Source organism: Nannobrachium achirus, assembly GCF_963921795.1.
Source record: "Nannobrachium achirus genome assembly, chromosome: 11".
Classification (NCBI taxonomy): Eukaryota; Metazoa; Chordata; class Actinopteri; order Myctophiformes; family Myctophidae; genus Nannobrachium; species Nannobrachium achirus.
Genome location: NC_137820.1, coordinates 21,919,898 through 21,940,080, shown reverse-complemented (window position 1 = coordinate 21,940,080; position 20,183 = coordinate 21,919,898).

Here is a 20,183-nt window from a genome sequence, read left to right as displayed (position 1 = left end):
ATATTATGCACGCATGTACAAAAAGCCAATACAACATACGATATTAGCATAATACAGACAACAGTAATTGTTATATTAATTTCAAAATCAAGCCAATATAGCTGGACGTTTTTGAGATTGATCACAAAAAGCAGCTTAATAATAGGTCCTCATTACGACCCCTGGGGTGCTATGTAGTCTGTGGGTCCAAGAGGCCTCCTTCTGAAGCAATCATCTGTCCCTGTCCCCACCTCTCTTTAAAGGGCTGGCCGCTAGGTATTACACCAAATCTCTCATCCAAAAAATAGCAGATCCATAAGCACACAACGCATCACGTTGCGACCGGTTGTGAGCTTGTAGACCTGCTATTTCTTGCAAATGTTCGCCCCCAGAAGAGGGACTCTAGGTTTCATGTGGTTTAAGTACCTCTAAAGTGATCCTGATTCTGAGAAACCATCAGTGAGCATGTGCCTCATGGAAACCTTTGGTGCATGGTGCTAGACAACACATCATGAACACCACAATTATCCAGGGATACTAAGAATTCAAATACAGAAATAGTAAATAATCGCAGGGGCGTCAATTGGGTATGGTAGGGGTATGCAGCTGCCATACCCTGGGTCCAGGGGGGAAAATAAAAGTTACTTTTAAATATAAATACATGAATGTCTCTTTGTCTATCTGTGCTGGTTATTATGTTGTTAAAAATAACTACAAATGCAAAATTTTACAAAATGGTCACTTTAACAAGCCTAATTATATTCCCCACACTTGTATTCTCCCCATCTTGACAAAATGGTATATTCCCAGGTTCCACAGGTCAGCTGCACAGGTGCAATTCATTATTACCATACCAGGCTGCCATATCCAGCCCAAGAAACCGTAGAAACAGGAAACAAATACCGTAGCTTTTTCTGAACTGACGCCACTGAATAATCGTAATAATAATAATACTATTATGGAATTTTCCTCATCGTATACTCCTCTGTGCTGCTCTGTGTGTTGTCAGGTGGTGAGTGTGTGAAACAGTGTCCCCTGCAAACCTTCAGTGATTCCACCGGGCGGCGCTGTCAGGCCTGCCACAGCTCTTGCCAGACATGCCATGGACCGCGCTCAACAGACTGTGATCTATGCCAGGGCGGGGATATCCCTCTCCATGGGCAGTGCCCTCTGGTCAACTGCGCACATAGCCAGTACTTTGATGGTGAGGGAACATGCTGTGATAAGGGCTTATGGTGACGTCTTAATCTCTCTCCCTCTGTCTCTATCTCTGCCCTCCTCATCTGTCACTTTGCCTCTGTAAACAGAGGGCATCTCTTTCTTTTGGTATAGAAAGGTTTTCAGTCCATTGTGATGCGTGCCCGCTGGAAGCAAAGCTAATGAAGTGTGAGAATTGACTATTCGGTGACAGCAGAGCCAGAGATAATGATGTAACAATAGGGCCATTTAAGTTCATTTTAGATAAATAGTTTGACAACACTGCTCAGGGGGAGGGGAGGGGTCTAGAGCAGTGGTTCTCAAACTTGGGGTCGGGACCCCAAGTAGGGTCCCCAAATTGTTTTGCGGGGTCTCCAGATGATTAGCATAATGTCATTTGTTTTTCTCACTCAATGGTAAACAAACCAACACACAGTTTAAGTGTATACAGGGTATCTGCACATTTATAAAGTTTAAGGACTTTCAAGACCGTTTTAATACCAAACTGTCAAATATTAAGTAAGCAAGAGGCGAACATTGTGAGAATAGCCGATCTACATGCTCACAACGCCTCGCATTGTGGGCGTTGTGAGCATGTAGATCGGCTATTTTCACAATATTGTGGAACCGAGTCACATTAAATGTAATACCTACAATTCCAAGTGCTTGTCAGGGTGGGGATCACCACTTCAAATATGTTTATTTTGGGGTTCACAACCTAAAAAGGTTTGAGAACCCCTGGTCTAGAGGTTTGAAACATTGACCAAAAGGTTGCAAGTCGAATCCCCACATCCGTGATGTGTCCATCAGCGAACATGTGTCTTTTATGAAGATGCTGGCCCCTACCTGTCCAATGTCCTTATAAATAGCAGTTGGAGACTTGGAGATAAATGAATGAAATTAGACAGCTCCCAGTGTGTACGGCCTTATTTCACCAACACATTGTGGGGCCGGCAGGGTTGCCAAGTGGTTTGAGAGCCACTTTCTCACCAGAAGGTCACAGGTTCAATTCCTGTAATAGCTACCGTCAGCTCTGTCAGCACAGCAGTCATGTATCCTTTCAAAATGTCCTTGAGCTAATCACTGAGGTCAGTGTGGCTGTGTGCCTCGCCCAAATTTGGAGTCACGCGTAGAATCTCGTAGATCCACGTTTGAGCCTCGCTTTTCCTATGTGGATCCTGAGATCCACATGTAATTTCCTAATTAATGGGGAAAAAAAGATAGAAAAAAGAAGTGACCTTTAAATCTCAAAATATTGATAAAGGATGCTGGATGACTGCATGTCACTTAAAGATGAATCAAACATCGTACTCCAGGTCCTTGATTGTGTCAGTTGATAGCAAGGTGTTTTATACAGTAGTAGGTTCGATCAGAGATTAGTTATTAGAAACACCAAAAACAGATGTTGTATGTTAATAAGGCAATGGCTTTGTCTTGTTAAGTTTCCCATTAACACCATGGATCAATAGTCTACAACAGGGGTCTTCAACAGGGGCTACAGGACCCCTAGGGGGTCCTCAGAGTTACAACAGGGGGGGCCGCCAAATCTTTGTGTGATAGTTAAATTGTTTTAAATTCACAACTTCAACCATCACATCACTATTCTGAGGAGAACTTTAGCCAAAAATAGCAGATCTACAAGCTCTCAACGACTCGCGCTGTGAGGTGTTGAGAGCTTGTAGATCAGCTATTTTCGGCAAATAGGTTTGGTGTAGAGGTAAAAAAGAGCAGACCAAGTATAGAGTGAAAGGTCAAGTTAACAAAAAACATGAATCCAACAGATGACAGCGCTGTCAAACAAGACTACAAATCTATCTGTGCAATCGATGCAAATCTGCATCACGTATGCATTTATACAATATGTTGAGGGGGTCCCTGCTTCATCTCTCTCTCAGCTAAGGGGTCCGAGGCCTGAAAACGTTGAAGACCCCTGGTCTACAATGCTTTGTACTCTGAAGAGTTCACCATAAGGCTAAGCTGCCCAGTGCTGCCCTCTACAGGAGACCACTAGCAATAGCTTGTTTGATTATTTCTACATTTTCTTTAAATTTCAGTGTTTTCTTGCCATGTGAAATCGGATAGTTATTTGTCCTCTGGTTTTATTTCAGGAGCCTCTCATGGCTGTCACTCATGCGATGTATCCTGTAAGACGTGCTTTGGTCCCCAAGCACTGGATTGCTCCTCATGTGTCACAGGTACAAATCAATTAGCCTACTGATGATCTGTCTGCCAGAACTAAAGTTTCAAGATAGATTTTGTTTAGGGAGTTTGAGGTCTCCGGTAATTCTGGATAAATCAGAAAATGTCTTTGTGGGAATCTGTTTCTTGTACTCCAGGTCAGAACACAGCTCATCATTTATTTTATTGATAAAAAAAGAGAGAGAAAAAAAGACTACTATTAATAATACAAATCAAACAGTGAGACACTGGCAGGTAGTCTGGCATAGGGTGACCATATTTTCAGCCACTCAAACCGGGACGCAAAACACTGTTGCACTGGGACCCTCAAGCCCCTTTCACACCACGCAGGAGCTGCGTGTGTGAACGCACGCATCCCATTCATCTTCAATGGAGGCGGGCGTATCGCACGAAACGCTCTGTCTTGCGCGATGCGTCAATTTCGCGTCGATTTCACGTTGAGCGCACGCTGATTTCACGCTGAGCGCACGCGATCAGCACGCTGAGCGCACGCATCAGAGCGGCTGGAGGGACGCATTGAATTTGAATAAAGCTCAACTCGAGCAGCTTTATTCAAATCTTGAGCGTGAGTGAGCTCTTGAAACCAATGAAATCAGTGCTGCTCTGCGTGTAGGTGCGGTTATGGGACACAAATATGACGGATCTCAAAGAGAAGACTTACTTGTAACGGACTATTTCTACATAGCAGTATTGATACTTTTACTTAAGTAGGCTAAAACATGTTCATTGATTTATTTTGTGGCAAAGATGTTGAAAATAAAATGTAGAATTGAAAGAGCACAAATTATTGTTCCTATATAATCAAAGTGCTCACAGAAAATAAAATAAAAAACAACCTTGCAACATATTTCTGTTATTGTTTGACCCGTTCTGTCTCGAGTTGTACCCAATGGGTCCATTTGGTTACGTATACTCTCCCAGAGTTAAATGATTACTCCACCTACACATATAGTTAGCTGTACTCCACCTATACATTTTCACTCAAATGATTCTGATTAAAGATTTAATTGTGTTTCTGTCGTTGACAATTAGGCTACATTTCTGTTTGGCTTGTTAGGCTTTGAAGCTGCACATGGCAGATATGACATAAATATATAAAGAAATTACTAACATATTTGACATTTTTATACTTAATACAAACATTCATAGTGGAAATAGCCTACCTACAAGCTCACAAGTTGTGAGCCAATATCATAAACTGCTAGTTCATTGTCAATGCATAGTCCATGCTTTTTTTATTCAATGATCAAAAGATGCCTCTTCATGGGATCCATAATGACATGTAGGATACAGTACCAAACAACCATTTTATACGTGGAATAATCTGCATACAGCACCGCCTGGTGCGCTCAATAGACACACCTACACGCAGAGCCGAGGCGCACGGGAGACGCACGGGTGGCGCACGGTTGACGCACGGCTCACGCACAGAATTGCGTTCCTGTCCGTTTTTACGGCGTGCGTAATTTCCCGGTGTGAAAGCGGCGTCAAAGCAATGCGCACGTTACCGCGCACGCGCGTGCCCATTCTCTACGGCCGGACTACACCAAAAAACGCGCGCGTATGTGTGCGCTGTCTGTGCGCAACCTGTGCGTGTGCGAAAAGCCCCTGGCTACACCAAGGAAGGAGTATATGTGCGGGAGACCAGATAGTCTGTGTACAAAACGCATACGCGTGCTTAAAAAATAGAACCGATCCTATTTTTACAGCATGCGTATCCGTGGTTCGCGCTATCCGTACGCCTGGTGTAGGCGGCTGAATTGATATACATTGGATCTATCCAAAACGCGCATACGCGCGCGCGCCCCGCATACGCACGCATAGGCACTGACGCGCGCGAAACGGCTTGGTGTAGTCCGGCCGTCGTTCGTGCACACGCACACACGCACCGCAGGGTTGCAAACAGGCAGTGAGTGATTGACAAACAGGCTCAGTGTTGAATTCAGACACGCAATGAATTTGTTCCTTTTTTCGGATTGGTTAGGTAGGTGAGCATGTTTTCATGAAAAGAACATGATAAATGTCTATGCAACCACTGAAAACAGCTATTATTATTTTAATTCTGGCGAAAACCGGGACAGTTTTGTAGTGAATGTTGAAAACCGGGACATATTAGTGTTTTAGAGATATTTGTCGGGACACCGGGACACGTAGCTTGAAAACGGGACTGTCCCGGGTAAAACGGGACGTCTGGTCACCCTAGTCTGGCAGGTAATATAGTATAAAGTGAAACGTAGTAGTAGTAGTAGAGAACAGCATTATAGCATTTCTTTTTTTATTAATAGCCTTTGAATACAATAAGGTGTAGTATGAGTATATTTATTATAACATAGTAAGGGAGGAGGAGGAGGGAGAGTGTGTGTGAGGGAAAGGGAGGGAGAGATAGAGTGGTCAAAATAACCAAAACCAAAAACTGCCGACCAATACAAATGTGTCTGTTCGACCCAGTTTCTTGGGAAACACTGGTCTAGTACACATGAGTGGAAAGACAGTAAGGCAGTGTTTCTCAACCTTTTTTCTGCATGGGCACACTTTTCATGTCCCAAGAATCCATGGCACACCAACATAATACGGGTTAGGGTGTAAATATTGTCACTGTCGGGAAGAAACCTTGTATCTCCAAGTTTCAAAAATGTGTACGTTTCTTGGCAAAGTAAAGCCCTGCTTCATCATACAAGGCTGTCGCACAACAGTAGCAAAAACAGCAGATCTACAAGCACACAACGCCTCGCACCGCGTCCGCGAGACGTTGTGTGATCGGCGTTGGTGAGATCGGCTGTTTTCACTAGTTTAAATCATTTTTTAAATTATAAATACAATACTGGCTTTCAAGCAGTGGGCCCCTTCTCAGGGGCCTACCAAAGGTCCCCAGGCACAGTGGTTGAGAAACACTGGTCTAGTACACATGATTGGAAAGACAGTAAGGCCTTACCTGAATAGATTATTACACAGTGGTCACACAATGTAATTGACCCACCAAGCCCTGGCCTTGCCTTCTATTCTCTCACCATTTTGTAATGCAATGCCTAAACACAACCAATTCAATTTTATGCCTGAACTTAGGTCTGTGTGATTGTCTATGCCTGTTTGCAGAATGCCTTATGGTTATGAAAGTGTACCACTTATTTTTGTTTATTAGTGTTCTAATCACTTACTGTTTTGTGTGTGTGTTTGTGTTTGTGTGTGTGTGTGTGTGTGTGTGTGTGTGTGTGTGTGTGTGTGTGTGTGTGTGTGTGTGTGTGTGTGTGTGTGTGTGTGTGTGTGTGTGTGTGTGTGTGTGCCCTTGGAACAGGATACTTCTTGGACCAGGACAGTTCATGTGTAACGCATTGTCCTCATGGCTCTTTTGCCAACCCTTCGTCTCAGCTGTGTGAGGACTGTTCGCCTAACTGCGAGGCCTGTGCAGACAGCACTGATAACTGTATTAGCTGCTCCAAAGGCAGCTATAAACTCTTTCTGCACCAGGGGAGGTGCTGGTCCAACTGCCCAGAGTAAGCTCTAGAAGTGGGACTAAATCCCTGCAGAGTAACACAAACAAACTATGAAATGTATAATTTCTTATTTAGGCCTAGAATTATTGAATGCTTTAACCAGTGAAAAATAGCAGATATACAAGCTTGTAGATCTGCTATTTTTGAAAAATCATGAAAATTAGAATTTTGACTCGATTCTATAAGTGTCTTTTGAATCCTTCTAAGATTTTTTTAAAAACCCATGTTTCTATGTCAGCAATCTGGCTATAGCCATCGTCAAAGCAAAGGTCCTTTTCACTTTAAGGGAGCTCAGTTAGTCTGTTCTTGAGAGACTACGATGTCAGTGGTTCTCAAACTTTTTCATGTGAAGGACCCCCAAAATGATATGTATTTGGCCACGGACCCCCATCTCAAAATATGTTGTTCCAGGGACCACCCAGAAGCAGGGATTTGAGTTACAAACATTCGCTTTGAAAATGCATATATTCAAAGATTTGCACACATTTTCACGACTATTTCAAAAATAGCAGATCTACAAGCTCGCAGCGCGGCACTCGGTGCCGCGCTGTGAGCTTGTATATCTGCTATTTTTCACTGGTTAAAGCATTCAATAATTTTTGAATTTTTCTTTTGCACAATCACTGTTTCCCAGCTTCTGTCCTTCCCCCCTTTTCATCAGTTGACCTGCAATTGTACTTACAGGGGTTACTTTGAGACAGCGGAAGGGTCATGTGAAGTCTGTGACAGCTCCTGCCAGACTTGCGATGGGACTAAGACCCAGTGTCTGTCCTGTCCTGACGGACACTTCCTAGAGAGTGGACTCTGTCAACTCAACTGCTCCTTGCGGTCTTACCCCGGAGATGACGGCACCTGTAGACGCTGTCCCCCCCACTGTGATGTCTGCTCGGATGACAGGCACTGCTTCAGTGAGATCCCCTACAGAAAAACACATTTTACATGTTTTGAAAAACACACATACAAAAATGGTCATGTATGGGAGGAAATAGCCTTTCAGTTGACAAAAGATATAAAAACATATTTGTAATGTTTCTTGTTTAGTTTTTTTGTAATACGTGAGAAAGATAAGATTTTTGCTGAATGGCTAATGAGCAGCATTCCATATCTTTCACCTTATATACCTCATATAAGGATAATGCTTTAAAACAAATAATATATCGTCGTTGTCGGGTGGAAACCTTGTATCTCCAAGTTTCAAATTTGTATGTTCTTTTGCAACGTAAAGCCCTGCTTCATCATACAAGGCCGTCGCACAAAAGTAGTGAAAACAGCAGATCTACAAGCACGCAACGCCTCGCGGCGCGAGGCGTTGTGTGCTTGTAGATTGGCTGTTTTCACTAGTTTAGTTCATTTTAATATGATAAATGCGAAACAAATGGTTTTGGACATACAAGGTTTTCACCCGACAACGACAATATATATGACCAATGTTTGTCTTGCCTGTGTAAACACTATCGCATGGGAAACCAAACTCCCACCATTCAACCAAAGAGGGCTGCGCCCCTGGCCAAAGGAAATGCTATGTGGCTTTTAAGCCGTGACATCCTTTTGTAGTCAGACCTCCAAGCAGATTTATAATCAATATCTGTCCCTCGCTATTTCAACAGATCTGAGACAAAAAAAACGACTAAAGTATAATTCTACCACTTTCCTTTCAACAACAAAGAGAAGACAAATTAGTAAATAGTAAAAATAGTAAAAAGATTCACGGACGCTGGGGCCTTTTGGCCCCAAAAGTTCTCCTCTGCCTACACAATGATGTCAGACTTAACAGCCCCATACGCTTCTGGTCAACAGGCAGGGCTACTGTGCTACATCTGCTTCTGTTTAGGGGTGCAACAGGTAGTCACATTATTATAAAATATTATTAATAATCGATTAATAATCAATCCCCATTTTGGGCAAGTCATTATAGGAGAAAAGTTAAGGGTTAGTCTATGTCTATGTTTTGCTACTAGAGGTTCAGGGCGTTATGCGGCCTTCACACCTACAGTATGTCGCACTGCCGATCGGACCGATATGCCGTGGAGATCTTTGTTATCTGTCAGGCCTTGTCCTTTTATGTTCATATGTGGAAAATGAAGATCCCTGATGTCTTCAGTATAATAGGCATGCCCTCTTTTGTTCCGAGTGATTTGTTTGTGCCTGATGCCATGAGACACATTGAGGTTAGACAACACACTCCATATTTGGGGCGTGGCTGCATTGGGAACTCCTTATATCAAGGGTCTTCAACAGGGGGTCCGGGACCCCTAGGGGGTCCTCAAAATTACCATAGGGGGTCCTCCAAATCTTTGTGTGATAGAAACCTTTTTCTATATCCATCAACCCTTGTGTCCTTATTTTGAGAACTTTAGCCTAAAATAGGAGATCTACAAGCTTGTAGATCGTCTATTTTTGGCAAAGAGGTTTGGTGTAGAGGGGGAAAAGAGCAGACTAGGTACATAGTGAAAGGTCAACTTTATTAAGTATTGGCAGTTCAAGTGGTTAAATATCTGAAACACGCAAATTGACATGAATCCAAAAAACACTAATGATTGTGCTGTCAAACAATGAAACTATATGGAATCTATGACAAGGTTGGGGGTCCCTGTTTCATCTCTCTCTCAAAAAAAGGGGTCCTTGGCCTGAAAACGTTGAAGACCCCTGCCGTATATGGTTATGGTGGGGTCATAGGGACATGGACGACGTGGTCCGCCGGCCCACCAGCTGGTCCGTAGACCAATGTTAGTATACGTTTTTTCATGACACAGTTGTGCGACAAAGTATAAAATAAGGGGTTAATTGATTTATTGATATATACAAAATAATGATTGCAACCGTAGGTCGCATTTACCATAAAAACCTCCAGATACTGTGAGTGTGTTACAGTGCGTGACACCTCATCACAGCTCAGCAGAAGGATATAGCTGACCTGTTCTGACATCGCAATGGTGTTGCAAATGAATTCCGTCCTTGTCTGACATCACAGACCTATGACATCTGACATCATATTATTATATGCCCATATGAGATCCCTGATGTCATCAATATTAAGCCTATCTGGGAATGTCCATATATGGACATGTTGTGTCAGTCTCATGTGGTCTAGGACGTCAGTCATCTCCATATTTGGGAAAATATGGCCACATTTTGTCCAACCAACCAGGTCAGTGAATTGTTTTGGTCAAAGTTGATCCCATGCCAAAGCGCCAGAACTCGCCAAGCAGTCTGCTGTCACCCAGGCGGATGCGTGCATGCACACATGTGCGCTTCTCGCCCTTAGGGCATATTACTGGTTATAGTTTTTGAAAAAATATTTAATAGCATAACGTCGTTGTCGGGCGGAAACGTTGTATCTCCAAGTTTCAAATGTGTACTTTTTTCGCAAAGTAAAGCCCTGCTTCATCATACAAGGCCGTCGCACAAAAGTAGTGACAACAGCCGATCTGCAAGCACACAACGCCTTGCGGTGCGAGGCGTTGTGTGCTTGTAGATCTGCTATTTTCACTAGTTTAATTCATTTTTAAAATGATAAATACAAAACGAACATTCTTGGACATACAAGGTTTCCACCCGACAACGACGATAATCTCTTTGAAAACAGTAGTTGCAGCCAGGGGCGTCACAAGGGGTAGGAAAGTGGGACTGAGTTACAAGGGCCCAAGGTGGTGGAGGGGCCTTAATTATTTTATACTTTAGCTATTGAAAAATAGCAGATATACAAGCTCACAGCGCGGCACCGAGTGCCGCGCTGCAAGCTTGTAGATCTGCTATTTTTGAAAAGTCGTGAAAATGTGTGCAAATCTTTGAATGTATGTATTTTTTTTAAGCGAACGTTTGTAACTCAAATTTTGCTTCCGGGGGGGGGGGGGGGGGGGGGTTTCTTGCACACTTTTTCCGCAATTTTTCAAAAATAGCAGATCTACAAGCTTGCAGCGCGGCACTCTGTGCCGCGCTGTGAGCTTGTATGTCTGCTATTTTTCAATAGTTAACATTCATGGGGGGGCCCGCAGTGAATCCTTGTACCCAGGGCCCAGAATTTGGTGTGACGCCCCTGGTTGCAGCAGCCCTTCCTTCGTTAACTGGCCCTCTCCCTCATCGTTTCAGAATGCAGTTTCCTCTACCTGATGCTGAACGGCGTGTGCAAGGCCAGCTGTCCCGTGGGCTACTACGAGGACATGGAGGAGGGTCGTTGTGGCGAGTGTCACAGCACCTGCGCCAGCTGCTCAGGCCCTCAGCCAGACGACTGTGAGACCTGCGTTGAGCTGAGCCCCAAACTGTATGAAGGCGTGTGCTCCAAGGACTGCCCCATGGGTACCTACTATGAGACCTCAGCTAAGGTCAAGGAATGCCAAGGTGAGACCCATGAGTGTGATTGCCCTAACAGTGCAACCAGACTATAGTACTTGTCCGACTTTATTCTTTCTTTCCATCTTTTTCCGGATATACTTTATTTTGCCGCGCTATTCCTCCCACAGTTTTGGTGGGTTTGGGTTAGGGTCAAATCGACCAGCTTTATCGGGACTCGTCTGCTCCATTTTGCTAAGAGACATGCTGTATAGTTTAATTTATATGAATTTATTTGTGAGTTAATTTACTCCATTGACTTGAATGGGAAAATGCAAAAATGTAACTTTTCCCAAATATGGAGATGACTGACGTCATAGATATCTGACATCGTAGACCACATGAGACGGACACAGTATGCCCATATATGGGCATTCCAAGATATGAGCTTAATTCAATTCAAACTTTATTCAAGACACTCGCCAACCAATCAAGGACGATGATACACGAAAGAAGAAGAAGACACTCACAGGTAACCTGACTTGCGTCAGATGGTGGCAGTTGTGCGTAGGCTACCGCTCTACTTTACCATCTGAGATCTCTCGGGCAGACTCGATGTAAGGGGCGGGCCATTTTTTGAAATTCTTTAGCAGGTGATTGGATGTGGCCGTCTCTCTGTCACAGTCTGGGAGTGCCAACTCCAACCACTCATATTGGCCTGTCTGCATCCACGTGGTCTGCAATCAGACTCTATTGGCTCAGAGCCGCTCAGAGCCCGCCCGTAGCTGCCGCTGATTGGTCCGGCCCGGGGCTTTACGAGCGTTATCAACTCCCACCGAGAGGTCCATAGTGCAGAACACATAAAACATATAAACAGAATACAAAATAATAATAATAACTAAAAAATAATAAACAAACAAGGACATAAATAGACAGGACATTCAGCTTCATCTCTGGACATACAGGCTGGAGTGCCAGTGGCTCCATAGCTTAGATGACAGCCTAAAGCCTCTATCAGAGTCCAGGTTGAAGAGCCTATCACCGCAAATTTTAGGTGTAAAGCTATCCACCTAAAGTGAGAAAATACGTGGAGGCCATCATAGTCAGTCACGGTGAAGTCCTATTCACCGTGACTGACTGGTCTAGATCGACCAATCAGAGAACGGGGTGAAGAGCCTATCTGTCTGAAAGTAAAAACAGAGAGATGTGACGGGACTCGCGGTGGAAAGCTCTTCACCGCGAGTAATGACGTAACGGTGTAGTTTTATGACTCAAAAAGACTACACCGCGGTGGATAGCTCTTCACCGCGGTACAGACTCTGATAGGGGCTTTACAGAGCTCTTAGCAGGATTAGAAAGTGCTAAAATGACACTGTTCCCAGAGTCTGTTAACCTGCACATAAATCTATACATCAGGTTTCGTAACACTGCAGGGCAAGTGGGTACATTTTATTTCCACAAACATTTGACTGGCACTACACATCTTGGGGCTTTGAGGAGTCTCATGCAGTTGTTATATGGGCAATGTACAGTGGAGTACAATAAGCTTTAAAAAGTGAGATTTTCACTGGAACTGAGCAGAAATTGAACTTGCGTATGAGCGTGTTGGCTTGAGCACAGTTTACGTCGCTGTCTAAAGATATCTCTCTAGATATCTCTAAAGATAAGATGGATTTTGGTAGTGACCCATGAACTAAAAATCCAGTAAAACAAATGGCAAATATGCAGTATCTTGCTGGTATATATGTTCAGCTGCAATGTTATCCAAACAACAGGCCTTATTGTTGTCTAATTTCAGGACAGCTTCATGTATTTCTTGTGAGGTGATAGCCACCTCCTCATCTTTATCAACTGCACCAACTTGGAAGTACTTGGAATGCAGTTAAATAATTCAGAGATTTCTTTCTGCCACAGATTACATATGTCCTCCGGGCCACTTGCATCATCGATACTTGACAGTTATTAATAGTACTGATTTCTTTCAGGAAATCAGTGGTACTTACTATTTTTTCTTTTTTTTTGTTGGCGAGTGCATCGCCCCGAATTGTATTTTCCTGTCGTTTAATAAAACGGAGTACATATTTAATATTGATGACATCAGGGATCTCCATATACTGTATGGGCATTAACTTATTAATGAATACATTTTCCCCATTGACTTGAATGGGGGAAATTCAAATGGTAAGTGGTAACCACACTTGCAATTTCCCAGAATTGCATATTTCTAGTTGTACTTAGCTTTGGTTTGTTTGATGGGTGAGCGTTCATCACACGGTCACACCGTATAGAACAGTGTTTCTCAACCACTGTGCCTGGGAACCTTCGGTGTGAAACTGCTTGAAAGCCAGTATTGCATTTATCATTTTAAAAATGATTTAAACTAGTGAAAACAGCCGATCTACAAGCACACAACGCCTCGCGGTGCGAGGCGTTGTGTGCTTGTAGATCGGCTGTTTTCACTACTGTTGTGCGACAGCCTTGTATGATGAAGCAGGGCTTTACTTTGCAAAGAAACGTACACATTTGAAACTTGGAGATACAAGGTTTCTTCCCGACAGTGACGATATTTACACGCCCGAATTAGTCTGGTGACCATGGATTCTTGGGACATGAAAAGTGTGCCCATGCAGAAAAAAGGTTGAGAAACACTGGTATAGAAAGGGATACAGTATGTGTAGTCGTTCTGATCCCAGGTGTGTCTGTACAGTACAGTACGTGCTGTACTGTGAGACTCTGTGAGGGGTCGCTGTGTGTCCTCACCTGTGTCAGCAAAACCACTTACAGAACATTTATTGTACTTGACACGTCAGAATGTATACAGAACAGGAGATGCTAAAGCAAGCACAAAAGATTTGTCGGGGATATGGAAATGCAAAGATAGCTACTTCACTTACTGTAACTGTAACAATGATCGTTGCCACGGTAACTGGAATTACAAAAGGTACCATGTCATTCACTGTAATTCATTCTATAATCGCATGTTCAGTGATAAGATTAAGGTAAGATTACTACCTAACTGTAATTTTATATGGTGTCATAGTATTTCATCTATACTTTATGTGCTTGTTCAGGGATTAATTTGATTGATAACATTATCATACATAGTGACCGTTGTGTGGTAAAGAGACACCACCCTTTACTGTTCAAAGCTTTACAACACATAAATGACACAGTGTGATTTATTTGATTACCAATGGTGTGTAAAGTAACTACTAAGTACATTTACTCAAGTAATGTACTTAAGAACAATGTTGTTGTATTTTTACTTCTATGTAACTTCACTATATATATCTCAAACAAATATTATACTTTTACTCCACTAAAATATATTATATTTACTAATTACTTTGTAGATTTTGATTATTATTACAAAACATTTCAGCCCTATATACATTTCAGCAGATCTACAAGCTCACAATGCGCATTGTGAGCTTGTGGATCTGCTATTTTCAAAAGATTTGTATACTTTTGAAACTTGTGAAATAGGACCCTACGTTGTCGTTGTTGTGGATCAAAGCGACCGCTTGTTCCGCCCTGCGCCGCACGACGAGCGCTCCGGTTCTCGATCTAACTGATTCTCGATCTAGAGGTGACATATATATCCCTGCTCTTAATAGTTAATAATGGTTTTCTAATTGTGCTGAGCAAGGAGAAAAATGTAGCAGAGCCTGAATGCCAAGATCAAATATTACATTTACACTTTACATTCACATTTTACTCTAATATATATTGGTTCATTCTATATTGGTTCATTCTATTTGTGAGTTATCTGACTGAACTGTTGATTACGCACAGAATGCCACCAGACCTGTGCCAGCTGCTCAGGGCCAGATGCCAACCAGTGCACCCAGTGTGAGAAGGGACTGGTGCTGGACCCAAACACCATGCTGTGTGGAGTGACAGGTGACACAGACTGCCCACCAAGGACCTACCTGCACGATGACCACTTCAGCTGCTTTGACTGCCACCGTCACTGCCATTACTGCGGAGGGCCAGGGCACAACCAATGCGAGGCCTGTGCTATGCCAAAGTACCTCCACAGTAAGAACTCACTAATGCTCAACTCAACTGTATCCCAAAAATTGTCATGTAACAGATCCCCAAATTGACCCCCATTTGAAAAGATTTTGTGACATGGACACCCATAAGAGAATATTTGGCTAATTGTTTTTGAAAATAGCAGATCTACAAGCTCACAAGGCATCACATTGTGATGAGCTTAAGTGCTTAAAGGAGTAGCTCACCCCCAGAATGACTTTTTCCCATTGATTACTCACACCATGGAGACTTCATGGAGAGTTCAATAATATTTTTTTGTATTTGTCGCAAGACAAAAGATTGATTATAGTAAATTTACCCCCATTCATTCCGGATGGGGACCCGAATGCATTTGGGTCCCCATCCGGAATCAATGGGGAAAATGTATTCTAATCAAATGATTGTCTTAGGAATGTGATAACTACAAATAAATATTATTGAACTCAAGTCTCCATGGCATAAGTAATAAATAGAAAAAAAAATCATTTTGGGGGTGAACTACTCCTTTAAGTGTTAAACCGTTCCTCATTTTGCTTGGGACCCCCCCCCCCCACGACTCCTGGGGGTCCCCGGACCCCACTTTGAGAACCAGTGGTTTAAGTCGTCACTGTCAGTCAGAAACCTTGTAGCCTATGCCCAAAACCAGAACTGTACAAAAGAACCTGTGTCACAATATATCCAATGTAGTTATAATAGTCACAAGCTTTTATTTGCTTTCAACCACAACAAGGTTTATCCATTAAGTGAAAACAGTAGATCTACAAGCTTCTAAGATTTTTTTGAAAAACCCTATGTTTCTATGTCAGCAATCTGGCCAGCCATCGTCAAAGAAAAGGTCCTTTTCACTTAAATGGAGCTCAGTTAGTCTGTTCTGGAGAGACTACCATGCCAGTGGTTCTCAAACCTTTTCATGTCAAGGACCCCCAAAATGATATTTATTTGGCCACGGACCCCCATCTCAAAATATTTCGTTCCAGGGACCACCCAGAAGCAAAATTTTAGTTACAAACGTTCGCTTAAAAAATACATTATATTCAAAGATTTGCACACATTTTCACGACTTTTTCAAAAATAGCAGATCTACCGAGTGCCGCGCTGTGAGCTTGTATATCTGCTATTTTTCACTGTTTTAAGCATTCAATAATTCTACTCCTAAATGAGTTAAATGTTGGATATTATTGATCTCGACAATCTGGTGTGTGTGTGCGTGCGTGCGTGTGTGCATGTTTCTATGTGCTCTCCAGACAGCACCTGTGTGAATGAGTGTCCACCAGGCACATACAGCTCCAAACAGGACGCTGACGGAACAGAGCTGGGGTTCTGCTCACCGTGCGACCACGTGTGCTCTACCTGTACCGGGGCATCACCTAAAGACTGCCTGACCTGTTCCCCAGGATACCTGCACCTCCTCCACCTATGTGTCAGCCATTGTCCCTCGGGGTAAGAGCTTCCAAGCACTGTTCTCTGAAACTAGACTTCAAATCAATATCACAATAATTTCCTCAACGTTTTCCTCGTTTGCGATTAACGAACGATTATTAATTTATTTTTAATTAGGGAAAATAGCAGATATACAAGTTAACAAAACGCCATGATAGTACACAACATACTACTCCACAATAGTTAACAAAACGCCATGATAGTACACAACATACTACTCCACATTATAGTACAATGAAGTATAATACAGGGTTATTACAGTGGTTAATCAGACTAATCCATTTAGAAAAAAATGTTTTAGTGTGGATTTGTTGATTAAGAAAAAAACTAAAAACATAATTTGGTTAACTCACATGAGCAAGATTAAGTAGGTATACGTAGTATCAAAATATGGGTTTCGATATACTGTAGATTCATTGCCCAACCCTACTGCTATTGTTTTACTGTGATGAAACTTTCTATCTACCCTGTGTCCACTCATTTCAAAGCTGAGTATCAAGGTAGTTTTTTGGCAAACTGTGCTTTACTTTCAGCTCATTTATTTTCAATTTGGATGTTCATTTTATTTATTTTTTACCATGTCAGGTATTACCGGGAGGGCTCCCGCTGTGAGAAATGCGACCGTTCCTGTGAAATGTGTACTGGTCCGGGTCCCGAGTCCTGCCGGGCCTGCCGCCCTCCTCTGTTGGAGCTGCAGGGCACCAGCCTGTGTGTGGAGCACTGTCCAACCCGCTTCTATCAACTCAACCATCTCTGCAAACAGTGCCACACCAGCTGCCAGACCTGCACAGGTAAACCACTGGTTTAATGATTTACACAACCTCTTACAAATCTGGCCAGGGCCGGACTGGGACATAAATTCAGCCCGGGCATCTTGGCCCAGACCGGCCCACCACAATCGGCGCGAACCGAACATAAAAGATCTACAACCCACAACGTGTGTTTCCTAAACACACCAGGATTGAGTTAAGAACCGCCTCGCGGAAGCGCCACTACTCTCAATAATCTTAAGTATGAAAGTGCGTATGTATGTTAGTGCTGCTCGCTCAAGTGCAAAGCAATACCACAACGTGTCGAGGCAGCGGCGAGTTGTGGGCTTGTATCAGCTGTTTTATGATTGGGTGGGACTCCTTGGCAGTAGCCTGTGATTGGGCTACTAGGCTGGTATTCAGATGATAGACAAGTCAGTGGGCCAATCATGTGATGTCTCTCTACTCTGTGGGCCTCTGCTACTGAAGGATTGGCCTTAAAAGATTTAACAAAAAAAAAGAAAAAAGAAAAGAAAACAGGCCACAGGCCCACTTGTATAGTCGGCCCACCGGGCAGATGCCCGGTATGCCAGATGTCAAGTCCACCCCTGAATCTTGCTCCATAAAAAGCATGTTCATAATCATAATACAGGTATTGTTCTGACTTTGAAAGAACAGGAAGTCCAGAGCTTCACAGACCTTATCTCCCCCTTGTCGACACAATATTTATCAATTGCTGCTTCTTAGACATACAGTAGTTTCACAGATTACCAGGTGTGTCTATGCTATATGTATGTTTGCAGACGCCGCGCCTCAGAGCTGCGTGACGTGCGACTGGGGCAGCACGCTACGTGAAAACGTCTGCTATCCGCACTGTAAGGAAGGGCGGTACTTCTCTGACGAGGTGAGCTCTGAGTCAGCCGAACGCTATGAGGTTCACAGCAAATGTCACTTAATGTCAGAATGTCTACGAGGGCCGTGCAGGTTGTGTGTTGAATACAAATTGTGCCCTGTTTGATTTCCGGTTGGATCTGAGGTGCATGCTCCCTAAAAATACTGTATGAAAAAAATAATAAATCAATGCACTACAGAGTAACAGACAGCGGTAACCAGTATTTGTCATGGATTCCTCCATGACATTAATATGTACATATCCAACAAGTTTCTTTGCAATTTTGTCAGTGCAGTTCAGTGTTCTTTACGGCATAGCTCAGGGGTAGAGAAACCGTTATTAGAGCACGAAGGGTTCCCAGTTCGAATCCGGGCTCCCCCTGAGTTAATGTCTAAGGGTCCTTGAGCAAGACTCTGAACCCCTAATTGCTCCCGGTGAGTAGGTAGGTTGGCATGGTTTCCTCCGCCACCGGTGTATGAATGGGTGAATGTAATGCACAATCTATGTAAAGGGCCTTGGATAAAAGCGCTATATAAATGCACCATTTACCATTTTTACATTGTGTATTGAAATCCATGCTGTTGCAGGAGAGTTGTGAGCCATGTGACGGCTCCTGCCGGCACTGCACTGGCCCCAGGCCTGACCAGTGTTTGTCTTGCCCCCGTGACTTTGCCCTCCATGCTGTGGAGAACCGCTGTGCCCGCTGCTGCCAGACTGGAGGGAATGACACCGAGTGCTGTGTGTGCGATAACCGCTCAGGTAAGGCCACTGCAGCCCTCGAGCGTCGTAGGGTCATTGAGATAATACTGTCTCCCAGGGGTCATCAATATGGCCGCACACTGACGAAAGACTTGTCATGTCCGTGGCAAATGATTTTCGGTTTTACACGCCATTATAATGTTCTTCTTTTTATCATAAGAACCAATTACTGAATATCAAGTCTCCAGGTTTTCTTCAGAATATGTACGACACTTATTTAGGACCCCCTTAACTTACAGGTCAATTTGGTTCCATTTGTATTAGGGGTGTCGGTTAACCGGTTAATCGGTTAGCTGATCGTTAAGAAATAACCGGTTATGCGGTTAATTTTCATAATAATATGATCGCATTGTCCTGGATACTGGTGTTTGACTATGGGGATGTGATTTTGTTAAACAGACTGCTGGTTTGGTGTCACGCGCTGCTCTGTTTTCTTTTCCTTCTCCTCCTCCTTGCCTTGCTTGTGAAACCAAAGCTCGCTGCTCGCTTGGAAATCAAATGGCAGCGCCGTCGCGCGCGATGATTTTGTCAAGATTTACGATAAAACACAACACAAATGATGCGCATCCCTCGTTGTCAACATCAGTGTTGTCAAATCAAATTAATGCAAGACACCCGGTCAGAGAGCAGTGGCAGACTTCAACGTGAAACTAGCCTCGGAAACCCAGGCTTTTATTTTGGCTATAGACTTCACCGCGAAACTAGCCTCGGAAACCTAGGCTTTTATTTTGGCTATAGACTTCACCGCGAAACTAGCCTCGGAAACCTAGGCTTTTATTTTGGCTATAGACTTCACCGCGAAACTAGCCTCGGAAACCTAGGCTTTTATTTTGGCGATAGGAAGAAAAATAAAAGCCTGGGGTAACCTGCTGCAATTTCTGGCATAGGAAGTGGGAGGCGGGCCATGTAATATTATTGTCCTTGTCATTTTGTATGTCAATGGCAAAAAGAAAATTGACAAAGATGTCCACCACACGCCAACACAGCGATGACCCCTGCCGTCTCCTAAAATCTGCTTCTTCTTTCCAGCTCTTTGTGTGGAGGCTCCCCAGCCCAAGTCAGGAGGAGATGAGGCAACCGACTTATCCCTGCACACACCCAAGCACACTTCCGCCGCCGCTCTGCCCGCTGCTCTGCTGCTGGCACTGGGGTTAGCCATGGCTGTGTTTG